The sequence below is a fragment of the Balaenoptera ricei genome, chromosome 4, assembly GCF_028023285.1.
Source record: "Balaenoptera ricei isolate mBalRic1 chromosome 4, mBalRic1.hap2, whole genome shotgun sequence".
Classification (NCBI taxonomy): Eukaryota; Metazoa; Chordata; class Mammalia; order Artiodactyla; family Balaenopteridae; genus Balaenoptera; species Balaenoptera ricei.
In genome coordinates, this window is record NC_082642.1 from 77,188,909 (window position 1) to 77,204,344 (window position 15,436).

The following is a 15,436-nucleotide window of genomic DNA, read 5'->3' on the forward strand; positions in this document are numbered from 1 at the left end:
CTGAAAGGATAAAGAGCTTGGGAACCACTAAACTAGATAGTAATAGATATTAGAATAGATATTATAAACTGACCTTTCAAAATATTAAAAATTTACTCCCTTCTCATTGATGGGATCATCATGTATAGCATGAATCTAAAATCAAATAATAGTGGCATCAGATTTTCTATTTAGTAACAGTGACTTGAATGATTACAGTGATGTAATTCAATGAATTAAGGGGAACAATGTCAACAAAGAGGGAATACAAGAAAAGGAACATCAGTAGTTTCTGAGAGTGTACCAGGTTTATACTACCAATTTCAATTTTAATTCAAAACAATTCAAATCAAAAGAAAAATGAATAATTTTCACCTTACTTGAAAAACTACAGAAAATTAAGAGTTTATTTTATAATTTTACATTTGTTTTGCTGGAAGATTTTTGATTTGGAATTTTTGTGTGTGTTAGTTATATACTCTATTGATTAATTCAACCCAATGCCAAGGAAGGCAGGAATTGAGATGCTGGCAGGTGTTACTGCTTCTAATAGACATAGTATATAAGAGAAGAGCCAACCGGTTTCCACGTTGTGGTTTCAATTAGAGCTCAGAATGAATAAACTCACCCGAGAGAATTCAGGATTCCACTGGCCCTGAGGAAACTCATAAGATGAATCATTTCTGTTTTATTCCCAAATAAACATAGATTTTAAAGCTCAGGCAGGAGTCAAGTTTCTCACTAACCAAGCTGCTTTGTCAACATCTCCCTTCCAGGTAGATGCCTCTACTGAGACCCAACCATAGGGGTCTGGTAGAGGTCCAGGAGGAAAGTGCAAGCAGGTTGGCCAGGGGTAAAGGTGGAGAGGGTTCCAAATGGTGTGATGGGTCATTGAGGCTCCAGTCATATTTATGTTTTGATATCACAATAGAAGGAAGACTACATAAGGTGTAATAATTTTTCACTCTGAAGGTTCTCAAATATATACAAAGTACACCAAATGGTATAATTAACTCCCGTATACCCATCACCCAACTTCTACAGTTTCATCTCAAGGCCAGCCTTCTCTCATCTATACCCCACTCATTCCCATGGCCTGCATCATTTTGATGCAAATCTCAGATATTATTAAAACATTTCATTCGTATTTCAGTATCTCTTCTTTAGGAAAAAAAAAAAACCCACAATACCAGTAACTCATCTAAAAAATTAACAATAATTCCTTAATATCTTCAAGTATCCATTTTGTGTCTACATTTCCCTCGAGTGTCTACACATTTTTTAAGAACATAAACTTTACTTAGAAAGTTAATTAACTCAGGTTTATGTGCTTGATTTCCTAGTAAATTATAAACTCCTTGAGCAGAGGGACAGTGTTTTGTTTATGCCTGCTTCTGAGCGCTTTGCTGATACTTATGCCCAGATTTCAAAGTAAAGGTAATTAATTAAATGCATAATAAAAGAGCTTTTTATGACTTTCCATGTAACTACATTCACAAATCAGAAAAAAATCCTCACAGTACCTGTTCGGATTTTCGGTACAGGAAATAGGGACAATATAGATCCTCAATTTCTTGAATTAAATTGAAATGAAAATGTCATATATAACATGGGCAGTTGCAAATCTGAAACATCTGGCTACTAAAAATCTCTTGATAGCTGTCACAATTTCTGACAACCTGAGAAACTGAGTCTCTAGAGAGAATCTGTCAGTTCTGGCATACTATCCACGGTCACCAAATAAAAGTAAGAGAATATCCCTGATAGGAGAAAGATGCATTCTATGAATTTTAATACAAAAATGGAAGGTTTGTCTTGGATTAAATCAAGGTAAATAGTTTTGAATATCTATGCATGAGGGATTTTCCTTTTTGTATCATCTCTCCACCTGTTTCCCTCTCTCACTTCCACCCCAATACTAGTTCTTTTTTAGAGTGGACAAATAAAATATATGGGTTTATAGGAAAAAAAAAAAAATGAGGGATGTGTATCCTTAAGCATATGATCCTAATAGAAAAAAAGAAAGCTTTGTACATCAAAATAAGTGCTGCTTCATTTTATAATAGCAAAAACTTAAAATAATCTGAATGTCTAAGATTAGGAAAATGGATATATAAATTATACTCTGTTCAATTACCAGGAATAACTAAGGAATAATTATGACGTTTTTAAAATTAGGATTATGAAGACCATGTAGCAACATGGAAAATGCTTCTGATGTGTTAGGTTAAAAACAATCAGGATTGAAATTTTATGAACATTATGATTTTAACTATGTAAAAAGTGTACCTGTAACTAGAAGACTGAAAGGAAATACAATAAAGTAATAATAGTGGTTATGTTAGTGTGGTGGAATTATGCATGATTTTAAAAATATTATATGCCTGGCCTTTAGAATATGCTAAATAAATAACAATTTCTTTTGTTTTTCTGTTCCCTCTACCCAACGTTTTTAAAAATTGTATGATTGTAAATTAAAAATTTTTAAAGCTAAAAATGGTATTAAATTTAAATATATTTTCTTCTTTTTAAAGTGTGTATCCAGCTTAGGGACTTCCCTGGTGGTCCAGTGGGTAAGACTCCGCACTCCCAATGCAGGGGGCCTGGGTTCAGTCCCTGGTTGGGGAACTAGATCCCGCATGTGGGCCGCGACTAAAGAGTTCACATGCTACAACTAAGAGTCAGCATGCCACAACTAAAAATCCCGTATGCCGCAACTAAAGATCCCACATGCTGCAGCGAAGATCCCGTGTGCCGCAACTAAGACCTGGAGCAGCCAAAATAAATAAATAAATAGAGAAGTAAATACATATTAAAAAATTAAAAAAAATAAAGTGTGTATCCGGCTTATATATATATATAAAACAATATTTATATTTTATATTTTTAGTTATTTATATATAAAACAATAGTGAAAGAATCAGATTAACTTTTTAAAAATGGTGAAATAAAATAAAATATAATTATTTTATTTCTTTTATTAAATTTTACTTTTTACTTAAATATTAAATACTATAAAGTATTTAATAACACAATACCTAGTAGGGATCCTTACACATTTAGGCCCTTGACATATATTGGCTGAATAGATTTGAAAACACTCATTCATTGTTCATTCATTCAACAAATATTTGTAGATGATCTACTTCCCAATGAAATGAGTTCTTTGTTGTTGTTTTTTTTGGCCACACCATGCAGCATGCGGGATCTGAGTTCATGACCAGGGATAGAACCCGTGTCCCTTGCAGTGGAAGCTCGGAGTCCTAACCACTGGACCGCCAGGGAAGTCCCTGAAATTAGTATTTTTGCTGACTTAGAAAAGGGTCAAATGATTTTTTAAATTATGAAATATGCATGAGAGTACAAAAAACATAAGTGCACAGCTTAATAAATTGTTGTAAAATGAATCCCCACCAAGGTTAAGAAACAGAACATCAGCAGCACCCCAGAACACCTGCAGTCCTGATCCCAACCCCTACCTGCACCCCAGTGGTCACCAGGACAGAGCGGGAGGTGCCAGGACACTTGGGAAGCTCCAGGGCCTGGACATTTGCTTTCTGTAAAATTTGCAAAAGTAAACACTTTCCCACCTTTGGTTAAGACCTCTGTGTACTTTCATAGCTAATTTTGTATTCATAATTTCACATTTTTTTCTTAGAGTCGCCCCAAATTGTATAATCTTCAGGACCCACAAAATCTGAATCTGCCCCTAGAACCACTATCCTATTAGGTATTGTTTGCTTCCAGATGGATTACACAATGTAAAACTGTCCGTTTCCCAATTTAGAATGTTCCAAATAGTTCCATGAGTACTAGCCCTTGGCTGCCCAGAGCTACTTAAAGGGAAGAATTGACTGGCCTTTCACAGGATAATGGTACATGGTTTCGGCTGGGGTTTCACAGCTGTGGAACCCCAGAGCTGGGGATAGACCTCGGCTTGGCTCTCTCTTCTTTCTGAGACAGACATACGTCTCAGTGATGCACAGAGAGGGAGAAGGCCAGCCTACCACCTCCCGGACTAGTCTCTCCAAAGTAGAGTTACTAACAGAAGCCTAGCTTGTTAGGCACACACAATATTTACAAACCTGAATAGTTTGCCAACATTTAAAAATCAAGAGATTTCACGTGAAAAGTTGGCTTTCTGACTTCTTTTAAGTAGTTGGAAGATGTACCCACTCTGGACCCACATTCCCACACAGCCTGGCACTGACCGGGTGGAGCTGAGAAGCAGCTGCTTTCTGAGGCCAAACCTCCTCCCTGAACCCATGACTTCACTTACAGGTGTTATCTGGGTATTTGGTCCCTTTAGGCATTTGTATTGGCATCTTACCCATTACCTTGTATTAATACAAAATGGTTTCTTCAGTGATCTTTAAAAATTAAATGTAAAGATAACAAGGAACAGGGACTTCCCTGGCGGTCCGGTGATTAAGACTCTGTCCACGCATCCAATGCAGGGGTGCGGATTCGATCCCTGGTCGGGGAACTAAGATCCCACATGATGCACGGTGCAGACAAAAAAAAAAAGAAAGGATAAAAAGGAACAAATTCCCCCAAAATATTCCATGATGACTTTCTTGCTAATGTTTCCTGAACCCTTTACAATGGTGCTAGCAAGATACTACCCCAAATGGAGTTAAACTGTCTAAATGTACACAAGATGAATAAAATTAGAAACATGCAAAGGTTCATCTCAAATGAAATAATTTCCTCATCAGAAGCAGTAAGAAGCAGCTAAGCATAACTTTAGATCTGTAGTTGTTTAATTTTAGGATGTATCAAAATCTTACCTGGAGATCTTGTTAAAACAGATTGCTGGGTCCCATCTCCAGAGTTTCTGATTCAGTAGGTGTAGGGTGGGACTGAGACTTCGCATTTCTAAGAGGTTCTCAGCTATTGCCCATCCTGCTGGCCCTGGAGCACTTTCTGAGAACCACTGAGGCATGCTACTCAGTGTGGTCCCCAGCCTAGACGCCTGGGAGCTTGTTAGGAAGGAGAATCTCGGGCCCTCTCTTGACCAGTGGAATCAGGATAGGCAGGTGGCTTGTAGGAACATTACATTTTGAGATGCAGTGAACTAACTTGTCATTTCCAAACCTTCCTGGGGCCTTTGTTAACTATGCAGAATGCCAGGCCTTTTCCTTAGAAATTTATTTAGAAATCGTTTTTTTTTTTTTTCTTTTGGCTTCACAGCAGCATCTGGGAACTTAGTTCCCTGACCAGGGGTCGAACCTATGCCCCCTGCATTGGAAGCGCAGAGTCTTAACTGTTGGACCTCTGGGGAAGTCCCTCAGAAACCTATTTTTGTCAAGCGCTCCAAGTGATTCTTAACATCAGGAAGGCTTAGGGAGAATAGGCTAATTGTGGTATTAATAAAACTAAAGAAAGAATATATTTTTAAAAACAAGGATCAGCAAATGAAAATTTTAAAAATAGAAATTCCAGGGGAGAAAATTGGTAGCTTGTCTTCAACCATTTGGGGCTCTGTAACCCCAAACGGTATGCGTTCTTTTTGTGGAGAGAGATGAATCAAATTGTCAGATCTTTTACCATGCACCAAACTGCTTTTAGCTGGGTCCCTGCTCATCAAGAAGTCTCATTATTATAATTTGGCTTCCAAGTGTTTTTTTTTTTTTTAAATCACAAGGGACAGAAGTTGTTGTGACTCACATGGTCTATATGAGTGTCGCCCAACAGAACTTTCCATTACTGTGGAAATGCTCTACTTTCTTTTTCCTAAAATTAATTAATTAATTAATTAATTAATTAATTTTTGACTGCATTGGGTCTTCGTTGCTGTGTGCAGGCTTTCTCTAGTTGCGGTGAGCGGGGGCTACTCTTCGTTGCGGTGCACGGGCTTCTCATTGCTGGCTTCTCTTTTTGCGGAGCATGGGCTCTAGGCACATGGGCTTCAGTAGTTGTGGCATGTGGGCTCAGTAGTTGTGGCTCATGGGCTCTAGAGCACAGGCTCAGTAGTTGTGACACACGGGCTTAGTTGCCCCACAGCATGTGGGATCTTCTTGGATCAGGGCTCAAACCCGTGTCCCCTGCATTGGCAGGTGGATTCTTAACCACTGCACCACCAGGGAAGTCCTCCAAGTGTTTTTCACACCAGGAGAAACACGCCAGTCAAATCAATATAAGTATTCTCATTTGTGACAGATACATTTCTCACTGTGAATCAAGAAATCATCATTAAGGTATTGATATATTTTTCTGTGGGTTCTATTAGTGTCTCTAAGAGATCAAACCACTTTTGTTTTAATAACAAAATCAAATTTCTGTGCACATGTATATGGTGTTCTGTTGGAGGAAGGAGCAAATACTTTTGCCCATAAAGTTTTCTTACATGTGGATCCCACTGTGTAGTTTTAATGTTTTTCATACATCTCTTTAAGCAGGTCAGATTTTTTGTTGAAAGGAGAATTACATTAGCAAATAATAAGTGTGCAAAATATCCAAGAATAAACATCTAAAAAAGCAAAGAGTTGATAAGGAAATTGTCTTTTTAACTCTTTCAGCGTTTATAAATGAAATACTGGCCTTGGTGAGTCCTATCTTTTCCCTTAATCTGTCTTCACAATTCTCCAGGAGGAGGGTAAAATTTTACCCTTCTGCTTAGAAGAACTAAACTGTCACTGAATCTACCTACGAAGTACATTTTCCCAAATATCAGATGTTTCCAAAGTCCTTTCAAGGAATATAAATCTCTCAGAATTGTGGACCTCATCACCTCCATCTATCATCCAATCGCTGGGAAGTTAACACATTCCCAGGGATTTTCATCTGGGAAATTAACAAATTCCTTGTTGATGTTGAAACACGGTATTTCTATTGAGGTTTCAGTGGATAATCTTATTCTAGAAATGAGGCCATCAGAGGATTCGTTTGTTTGGAGGATAGTTTAATGTTAACCCCCATTCTGAATAGAACAGTTTTTATTTCCAAGGTTCCAATTACACCTTAAGTTGCACTGAGTTTTTAAAGGCGACTGATCTGGCCAGTAGCATGATTGTGATCCTCTGGTCAAGCCAGTGTTGGGGCCCTGGTACCATTAAGTTCTCTGGGTGAAGATCTGAAACAGTGAGAAGATACTCAGCCAAGGAGGGAAGGCTTTCAGAAAATGGGTAAGAGTGTAGCCGAGCAGGACCCTATGGGGCCTTCCCGGGACAGACCCCTCCCCCATATTCTCTGCTTTAGCTCCTCTCTCGAGTAAGTAGATAATTGTATCTGATGCACATTTCCCGAGTTATTTTACAGATGTGAAAGTCCCCACCAAATGGAACATGTTAAGTACTTGATGATCATGAGCACATGGCCCCCAGGCCTACTGGAGCCTGAGGATTGATAATGTTAACCCCTGTGACACCACCCTGTTGCCTCACCATCAGCCAATCATAGAACTGTGCACCAGCTGATCACTTGTCTTGAGACACACCCCACCCCACCCCCCCTTTAAAAACGCTTTGCTGAAAACTTTCAGGGAGTTTGGGGCCTTAGAGCACGAGCCACCCATTCTCCTTATATTGGCAACTTTACAATAAATACTGCGCTTTCTTTCACCACCACCTGGTATCAATAGATTGGCTTTACTGCAAATGGGCAAGCAGACCCCAGTTTGGTGCGGTAACAAGAGTGGAACATAAGTTGTGGATGAATAAAATTGCCTCCTTCACCCCCCCCCCCCATCCCCCGACCCCTGCCCCGGCCTGGCTACTTCAGGAGACAGCATTACATAGTTAGAAAGCAGAGAATTTTGGAATGAAAAGTCTTGGTTTCAGTTTTGGTCCCAGTAACTATGCAAAGTATGATCGTTTTGAAGTTTCTCATAATTTCAGTTCCTTCAAATTTCTATGAGGATAGCAGTGTTGATACCTCTCTTGGTGATAAAATGTCAGTACATCATAAAATGCTTTATAAAGGTGCGTTGTTACTGTGGGCACAGTAATAATACCTTCAAATACTGGTGGTTTTAGCTTAATTTTTTTTTCAGTTTTAACTTATTTTCATCACCTGTTCTTTATGATCCAGATATTTTAAAATGCAATGAAAATTAACTTTCCATGATATGTCAGGGACTGGCAGTAAAAAAATTTTCAGACTGCAAAGGAGTTATACAAATGAAAATATCAAATGGAGATCCAGTTATCAAAATGAAAGCACTCAACATATTAAAAGTTCACAATTATTTGTTTAGAGCACATAAAAAAGTCAGCTTGCTAACCAACTGTCGTGATTTTTAGAGAACTACTGCAGAGGTTTGAAGAAAATAGATTTATTAGTTAACTTATAAAAAGATTAAAGAGCTTGAAACAAGTATTGAAAAGAAACCTGTGGGCTTCCCTGATGGTGCAGTGGTTAAGAATCCGCCTGCCAATGCAGGGGACATGGGTTCGAGCCCTAGTCTGGGAAGATCCCACATGCTGCAGGGCAACTAAGCCCGTGCGCCACAACTACTGAGCCTGTGCTCTAGAGCCCGCAAACCACAACTACTGAAGCCCACGTGCCACAACTACTGAAGCCCGCATGCCTAGAGCTCGTGCTCTGTAACAAGAGAAGCCGCCGCAATGAGAAGCCCGCGCACCGCAACGAAGAGTAGCCCCCACTCGCCGCAACTAGAGAGAGCCCGTGCGCAGCAATGAAGACCTGACTCAGCCAAAAATAAATAAATAAATTAATTAATTAATTAATAAAAAAAGAAATTTGTGCCTTTATTAGAATGGTGTTAAGCTTTAAATATATCAATTTGGGTAATCAAATTATTCATTTTTTAATAAGAAATGACACTGCAGAACTGCAATACTGGTCCAACAGTCTTGTCTTTACTGTTCCTTTAAAGCGAGAAACAGAATGCGAGGAATCAGAAAGCACTAGCAGGCATCAGTTTATCCAAGATACTAGCTTCTTAGTTCCAAAAGCACTTGCAAAGAAAACCATTGGGGGGCACAGGGTATGGAAGCACTTCATAATAACTGGAATCCCATGAGTGTGTGTGTAAGCCAAGTCTCATAGGCTATTTTTTGTATTTATCCTTTACTTGGTCACTTTTTTCCCCTCAAATACTAGTTTTTCTTTGACTTTTTTTCCTCAAAGTATAAAAAGTATGAAATATAAACAAGCTCTTGCATTACACACTTCAGAGTGTACAATTCAAGCATTATAGAGCTATCTATATACCGATAAATCCCATCAAATCCTGGATAATTCAATAATATACAAAATACCAGGGCACAGAAAGAACTAAAACACACTTCTTTTTGTTACACATAAGATTCAAATATTCAATCTAAAGAAAATCACTTAATCATTTTGGCTCTCCTCTACATTTGCACGTTGATATACTTATTAAAATATTCTATATAATTATGTTTAGTCTTATTATTTCAAGTCAGGTTTACAACCTCAAAACCAGCCATCCAGACAAAACAGGTAATCAGAAAGATTATTTCTTCCCCACCTCCCTAACCCCAATAACTATGAAGCCAATTTTATGACATGACTCCAAACACTGGATTGTGACAACAAATGCTAGGTCCAATTTCTTCGTCATCCTTTTTGGTGTGGCATGCTTGGTAGAACTCAGGCGTGGAAGCCAGCATGGATCCTCCAAACCAAACTGCATATCACTGCATGTGGTATGTAATCAGTAGGTTTTGGCTTCAATCTACCACCACTCAATTGCCACTTAATTTCAGCCTGGCATCTACAGTTCTTTTCAAATCTCTTTGCAAGCGACATCTGAAGTCCCTGAACATGGTTGAACCTCCAGAGAGGACAATAGTCTTGTAGAGAGGACGTCTGACATCAATAGGACAATTCTGAATTACTTCATCTACAACTTCTGAGATAGGCTGAGTAAAGTCTGCATTAGCAAACTCTGGATGAAAAAAAATTTCAGGTCCCAAGAATCTCTCATATCCAACATCAATGGAAAATTCTTTCTTTGAGATAGCATTGATTCCAGAATACTGTTTAATTCACTTTGATCCATCTGTATCATACTTGTTATTCTTTTACTAAATCTGGGCAGACATAACTATAGCGCTCCTTTACTGCCTTAGCAGTTTCCAAGGATCGCTCTGGAGGAATTCCTACTTCTCGGTCTCTCAGCAATTGCTGAATAAAATATGTTATATCTCGTCCTGCGATTGGAATGTACTTAATACAGCTGCCAAGCACATACCCTTCAGCCACAGGGATGACACGAGTGACACCATCTCCACTGTCTATTACTGTACCGGTCAACGTCCGTTCTCCTACTTGTCTGGCGGTCCAGGATGCAGCTAAGGCAAGAACAGCCTGTACAGCAATGTACAAGCCTGGAACATTGAAGGACTCAAACATTATTTCAGCAGTATATTCCCTGTTTTCTGGAGTATTCAGTGGAGGTTCAGTCAAAAGAAAATAATGGTCTTCAGGTTCCGCCCTTAAATATTTAAAGATCACTTGCTCCATAAACCTTTCCATCAAGTCCCGGTCTTCAACTATACCATGGCGGATTGGCCACTTTGTTGCATATGTAGATTTTTCTATTGCTTCATCACCAGTGAAGAAGTCTAGGTCATCAACACCTTTCGTCACCCTCCTTTGAGCTTGATTACCCACTTTTGCTGACTCCTTAATAACAATACAGGAAGGGATGATAAACTGTGGTTCCATATTTCCAGCATATCCTAGTTTTGCATACCCTGTGCCACAGTCCCCCACACAGGCCGGCAGCCGTCCCGCCATCTTCCTCTTCACCTGCTGCTGCCATCTGCTCTGTGCTGGTTGGGGCCAGGGATGGGCGGCGAGAGGTAGAAGCTATCTGACCATCCACGGCCGGGCCGCCCTCTCCATCCGGGGGGGGAGCCGGGAAGCCAAAGCAGTAGCGAGAAAGCAGCAGGCTCGGTCAGCGGCTTAGCTTAATTTTTCAATACTTTATAATTGGTCTTTGACCCAGCAATTCACTTCTATGAATTTATCCTAACACATATAACTGAGTATGTGCAAAATAAGGTATTGTCAAGTTATTCACTGCAGCATTTTTTTATAATACCAAAATGTTAAAAACAGTCTAGATATCTACCAATAAGGGTCTGATTGAATAAATTATATCCATTTGGTGGAACAAATGGAATACCATGCAGCTGTGAAACAGAATAAGGAAACTCCCTATATATTGTTATGGAAGGATCTCTAACACACATTATTAAATAAAAAAGCAAAGTGCGGAATTTGACTTCTAGTGTAGAAGGGAGAAACAAAGGAAAAGCCGTCAAGAAACGATAGTCAGCAGAGTGCTCTTCAAGGGATATACCTGACAATCTGATACATCTCTTTGAGTTGTTTGCAGGAACTCAGATCCCCACACAGGTGGTAACTACAAGCTAAGATCCCAGACTGGTCAGAATTTGGGGAATGATGATGTTGACCTTTTCTGACCCTCGTGACTTCAATCAACTAAAGCTTGGACTCTGCCAAGCTTGGCTCCAGTTCTACACTGACTTCTCCTCTGCTCCAGCCCCTTCATGAATATGCATTCACCACCCAAGCCCCTTTATGAATATGCACGTACCCTTAGCTTAAAAGGTCCCCAGTTTTGCTGTTTGGGGAGACACTGCTTTGGGAAAGATCCCAGTGTTCTCCTTACCTGCTGCAAGTAATAAACACTTCCTTCTCCCAATCTTTGGCTTGGTTGTGTCTTTTGGCCCACCGAGGTGAACTCAGTTTTCGGGTAACAGAAAGATACACAACAAACAATAGTGGTCAAATAGGGAATTCCCTGGTGGTCCAATGGTTAGAACTCCACGCTTTCACTGCCGAGGGCGCGGGTAAGGTCCCGCAAGCCGTGCAGTGCGGCCAAAAAAAAAAAATAGTGGTTAACTACTGGCAGAGGTGAGGGGACTGTGTGGGTGGGAGGGAGACTTTCACTGTGTATCTTTTAATATACATTTTTGGATTTTGAACCATGGGAATATATTACCTATTCCAAAATTAATACTTATTTGAGAAGAGACTAACAATATTTACATGGCTAAGGAACTAAAGATCTATGGCTTATCTTGCGTGTAAGAGCTCTTCAGTAATGATTAGATGTGTTGTATTAGGGTGGGATGACTCCAGCGTTAAGGTGTGTGACGGGTCAGGCCTGGGGGAGGAGCAGGGAAGGTCGAGGGCAACTGAGAATGAGAAGTCTGTTTAGCTTCAGCAAAAAGCGAAGCTCCGCTTGGGGCCAGATGGGTAACCGGGGAACAAACTTAGGCGGGTGCCGGTCTGCATTATAATTAACATGAAGCCTGCTTTCAGGAATGGAGAAAACCATGTGCTTTTATGATATAGGTGGTCATGAGAAAGGAGTAAGAATAATTGGGAACACAGAGAAGTCCCAAGTTACCTTTCTTTGTTGTTGTTGTTAGCGTTTTTTAAAAATTTTTTCTGGGGTGGGAGTGGTGTATTTGGAATGAGAGTTATTTCACATCTCATCAAAGCGTTTAGCAAAATACTAACCAGAGGTGGTAGGAACAGAGAATGTTAGCCATCTTAGGAGGGAGGGAGTTACATCTAGGCTGTGCTTGGAGGTTTAAGGGGAGGGCAACTCACTGCGGGAGACTGAGCCAGTTAGAGGCCCAAAGACATTGATTCCTAGGATCCAGCAGATGGGAGACAAACGTCAGGGTGACAGGGTAATCACTGGTATCAGGGCTATGATCTGCTAGCGGCCCAGGCACCCCCTGGTCCAGAAGAAATGGTGTCCCCAGGGTTACTCACAGGGAGTGGGGGTGGGTAGGCAAGAATGCTCCTACCCAGCTGGAGACTTCGAAAGAGCCGCGGGCAGGGCTTCCTTGGACGCCCTATAGTCAGAGTCTGGTAGAGAAGAACCCCTAACCCCACGGCTGCAGCTCCCTGGGGCCAGCCCTCAGGGAGCAGTGTGTCATTAGCAGGAAGGGACTTACGACCCAAGACTCCGTGCTCTGGGCTCGGAGCAAAGCATTTGGGGACACCCATCTCCTCCCCTCTCACCACACGGTTTAAAATCACATTTTCCTCTTCCTGGTTATTTTGAAGCTTAGTGTGAATATCTAGGAGTGCTTTCTGAGATCCTCTGATGAAAGGTGCAACAGAAGTGCAAAGTATTACTCTCAACACTGTAAATATTTTAACGACAACAGCAGAAGTGCCATGTGCAGGCAGAACACAGACGCACATTCCAACGTCTAATATTCCTAAGAGAACTACTGGAGAGTTAAGAATGGTACATGTGCAAGAGAAGCCAGTCACAGAAGAAAAAAAGAGATAGTTGAGCTAAGTAAGAGACTTCCCTAGCTGCCCAGCGGAACGGTAATGCCCACTCAAACAGGCTTCAGCCAGATACCAAGGTCTCCCCTCCAAGTACCAGCTACACACGTGCGTGACGACTGATGCGGAAGATGGAGCAAGCCCAGGCCCAGCCTTTGCTCAAGAGGTGAGCTGCTGCTGGGAGTGCTTCTGTCCCATTAGCAGGCAGGCTCTGGAACATGCCAGCCTGGCAGCCGACTGTGGCTGACGGTTGCGGGGGGGGGTGGTGGCTGATGGAGGCTTCCCCTGGCAGCACCACAGTCTGCCTGTGGTCGACAGGTGCCTGGCTGGCCCTGGAGCAGGCTAGAGCTGAGGGAGGGAGTGAAGAGAGGGGATAGGGTGATGCATGACCAGGCAGGATTTTTCACCACATGGGACCTGGGAATTTGGCTGGCAAGGATGATCAGCTGGGCTTAATTTAGAGCAGTTTCTCAATTGCTCTCAAGCAATAACTGAAGTTAAGAAATTAATAACTACCAGGTGAGTGTAAATGATGTTTCAAGCACAGTGCTAAAGTCAGCCTCTGTATTTTCTCATTTAATCTTCACAACAACTCTGTGAGGTAGTGCTACTACCCTCATTCACAGATAGAGCTCAGAGGAAGTAAAGGACGTGCCCAAGACACTACAGTAAGTGGCAAGGCTCAGATCTGCATGCAAGAATTGCAATTCCAAAGCTGTTTTGTCTACAATGCTATGTGGCTTCCTCAGTGACTAAAAAGCAATCATCAGGGCTCTTAGGTTTTGTTTTCTTGGTTATTACAGACCTAAACACACTGTATCCAAAATGCTATTGCCAAAGATAAGGTAACAGACGACTTTCTTCCAACAGTATGGCTCAGGTTTTGATCCATCCCTATAAATGGATCTTATCCAAAAGAAGAGCTACTTTTAAGTCAAGGAGATGTATACTGAGGTCTGTCTTCTGGACCTGGACCACCCAGGCCAGGCTTCCATATTTGGTGCCTCTTTTGGACACACTGTCTCCAGTCTCCCTCTACTTTCCAATCTGTATTCCAGACTGTGGACAGAAATAACTTTGGAAAACCTGTTTGAAAATCTGCAGGGCTCCCAACTGCCCCCAGAATAAAGTCCTTCCCCGGCTAGGCTGCCACGTCCCAGCCCTGCTCGGCCACGCCCCGTGGTCCAGCCTCTGCTGGATCCCTCTGTGCCCCGAACAGTGTGTATTTTCACACCTCACTGTTATTATTAGCCCTGCTAGTCCCTCTCCCTGCAATGGCCTGGTCTTACCTTCTTTCTCCCTCTGGCAAATGGCTCTCCTCCAAAGCCCAGTTCAAATATCACTGCGCTCCCTCAGCTTCCTGACCCAAAGTAGAATTTATTACTCCACTCATTTGAGCCCCTCCGTGGCACCTGGTGCCCAAGCATATTATACTACTTACCATCAATTACAGTACTTTATTCTATACAGCTGGGTCCTCTTTCCCTTTAATTGAGGCAAGGGCAAAAACCATTTCTTACCGTCTTTGTTTCCAGAGGCCCTGGTATACAGCAAATGCCCTGAATGTTTTAGAAGAAACAGATGCAGTCATGTGCAAAGGAACTCTGCTCACACAGTACCACAGCGATGATCTCAAAGAATTTCGCCAATATGTGGGTAATTGGCTGGCTTCAAATTCCTTCTCTACACATTATTACCTGTGATCTACATAGCCCCTTAACAATGAAATAGAGAATAACTACCTTGTTCCCCTGAAGGATATGAAAGGGGGCATACAGCAACCCCAAATTTCCACCATAGCACCTTTGCTTTTTCCTCTTGTCAACAGAGGAAGCTTTGTTTGGGCAGGGCAGAACACTGTGCTGCTAAAACTATAATTAAAAGCACTGGTTTAGGGAATTCCCTGGCGGTCCAGTGGTTAGGACTCCGTGCTTTCATTGCCGAGGGCCTCGTGGCATGGTCAAAAAGAAAAAAAAAAGCACTGGTTTAGATGGCCTCTTCCTTTACTACCTCATGCCTAAATATCTATCTGTAAGCACCTCTTCCTAACTGGTTTTCAAGCCTCTAGTCTTCTCCTCCTCCATCCAACTTGCAAGTTACTGCCAGATGAAATTTTCTAAAACATTATTTGAATCATATGTAACATGTTAGTTTTGTAATATAATTGTATAATAAATAT

The 15,436-nt window shown here is 41.2% G+C and overlaps 1 pseudogene; it reads right to left on the reverse strand.

Moving 5' to 3' along the window:
• Positions 1-9,467: 9,467 nt before the first annotated feature.
• Positions 9,468-10,712, reverse strand: LOC132365333 (actin-related protein 3-like; annotated as a pseudogene).
• Between the last annotated feature and the right edge of the window lie 4,724 nt (positions 10,713-15,436).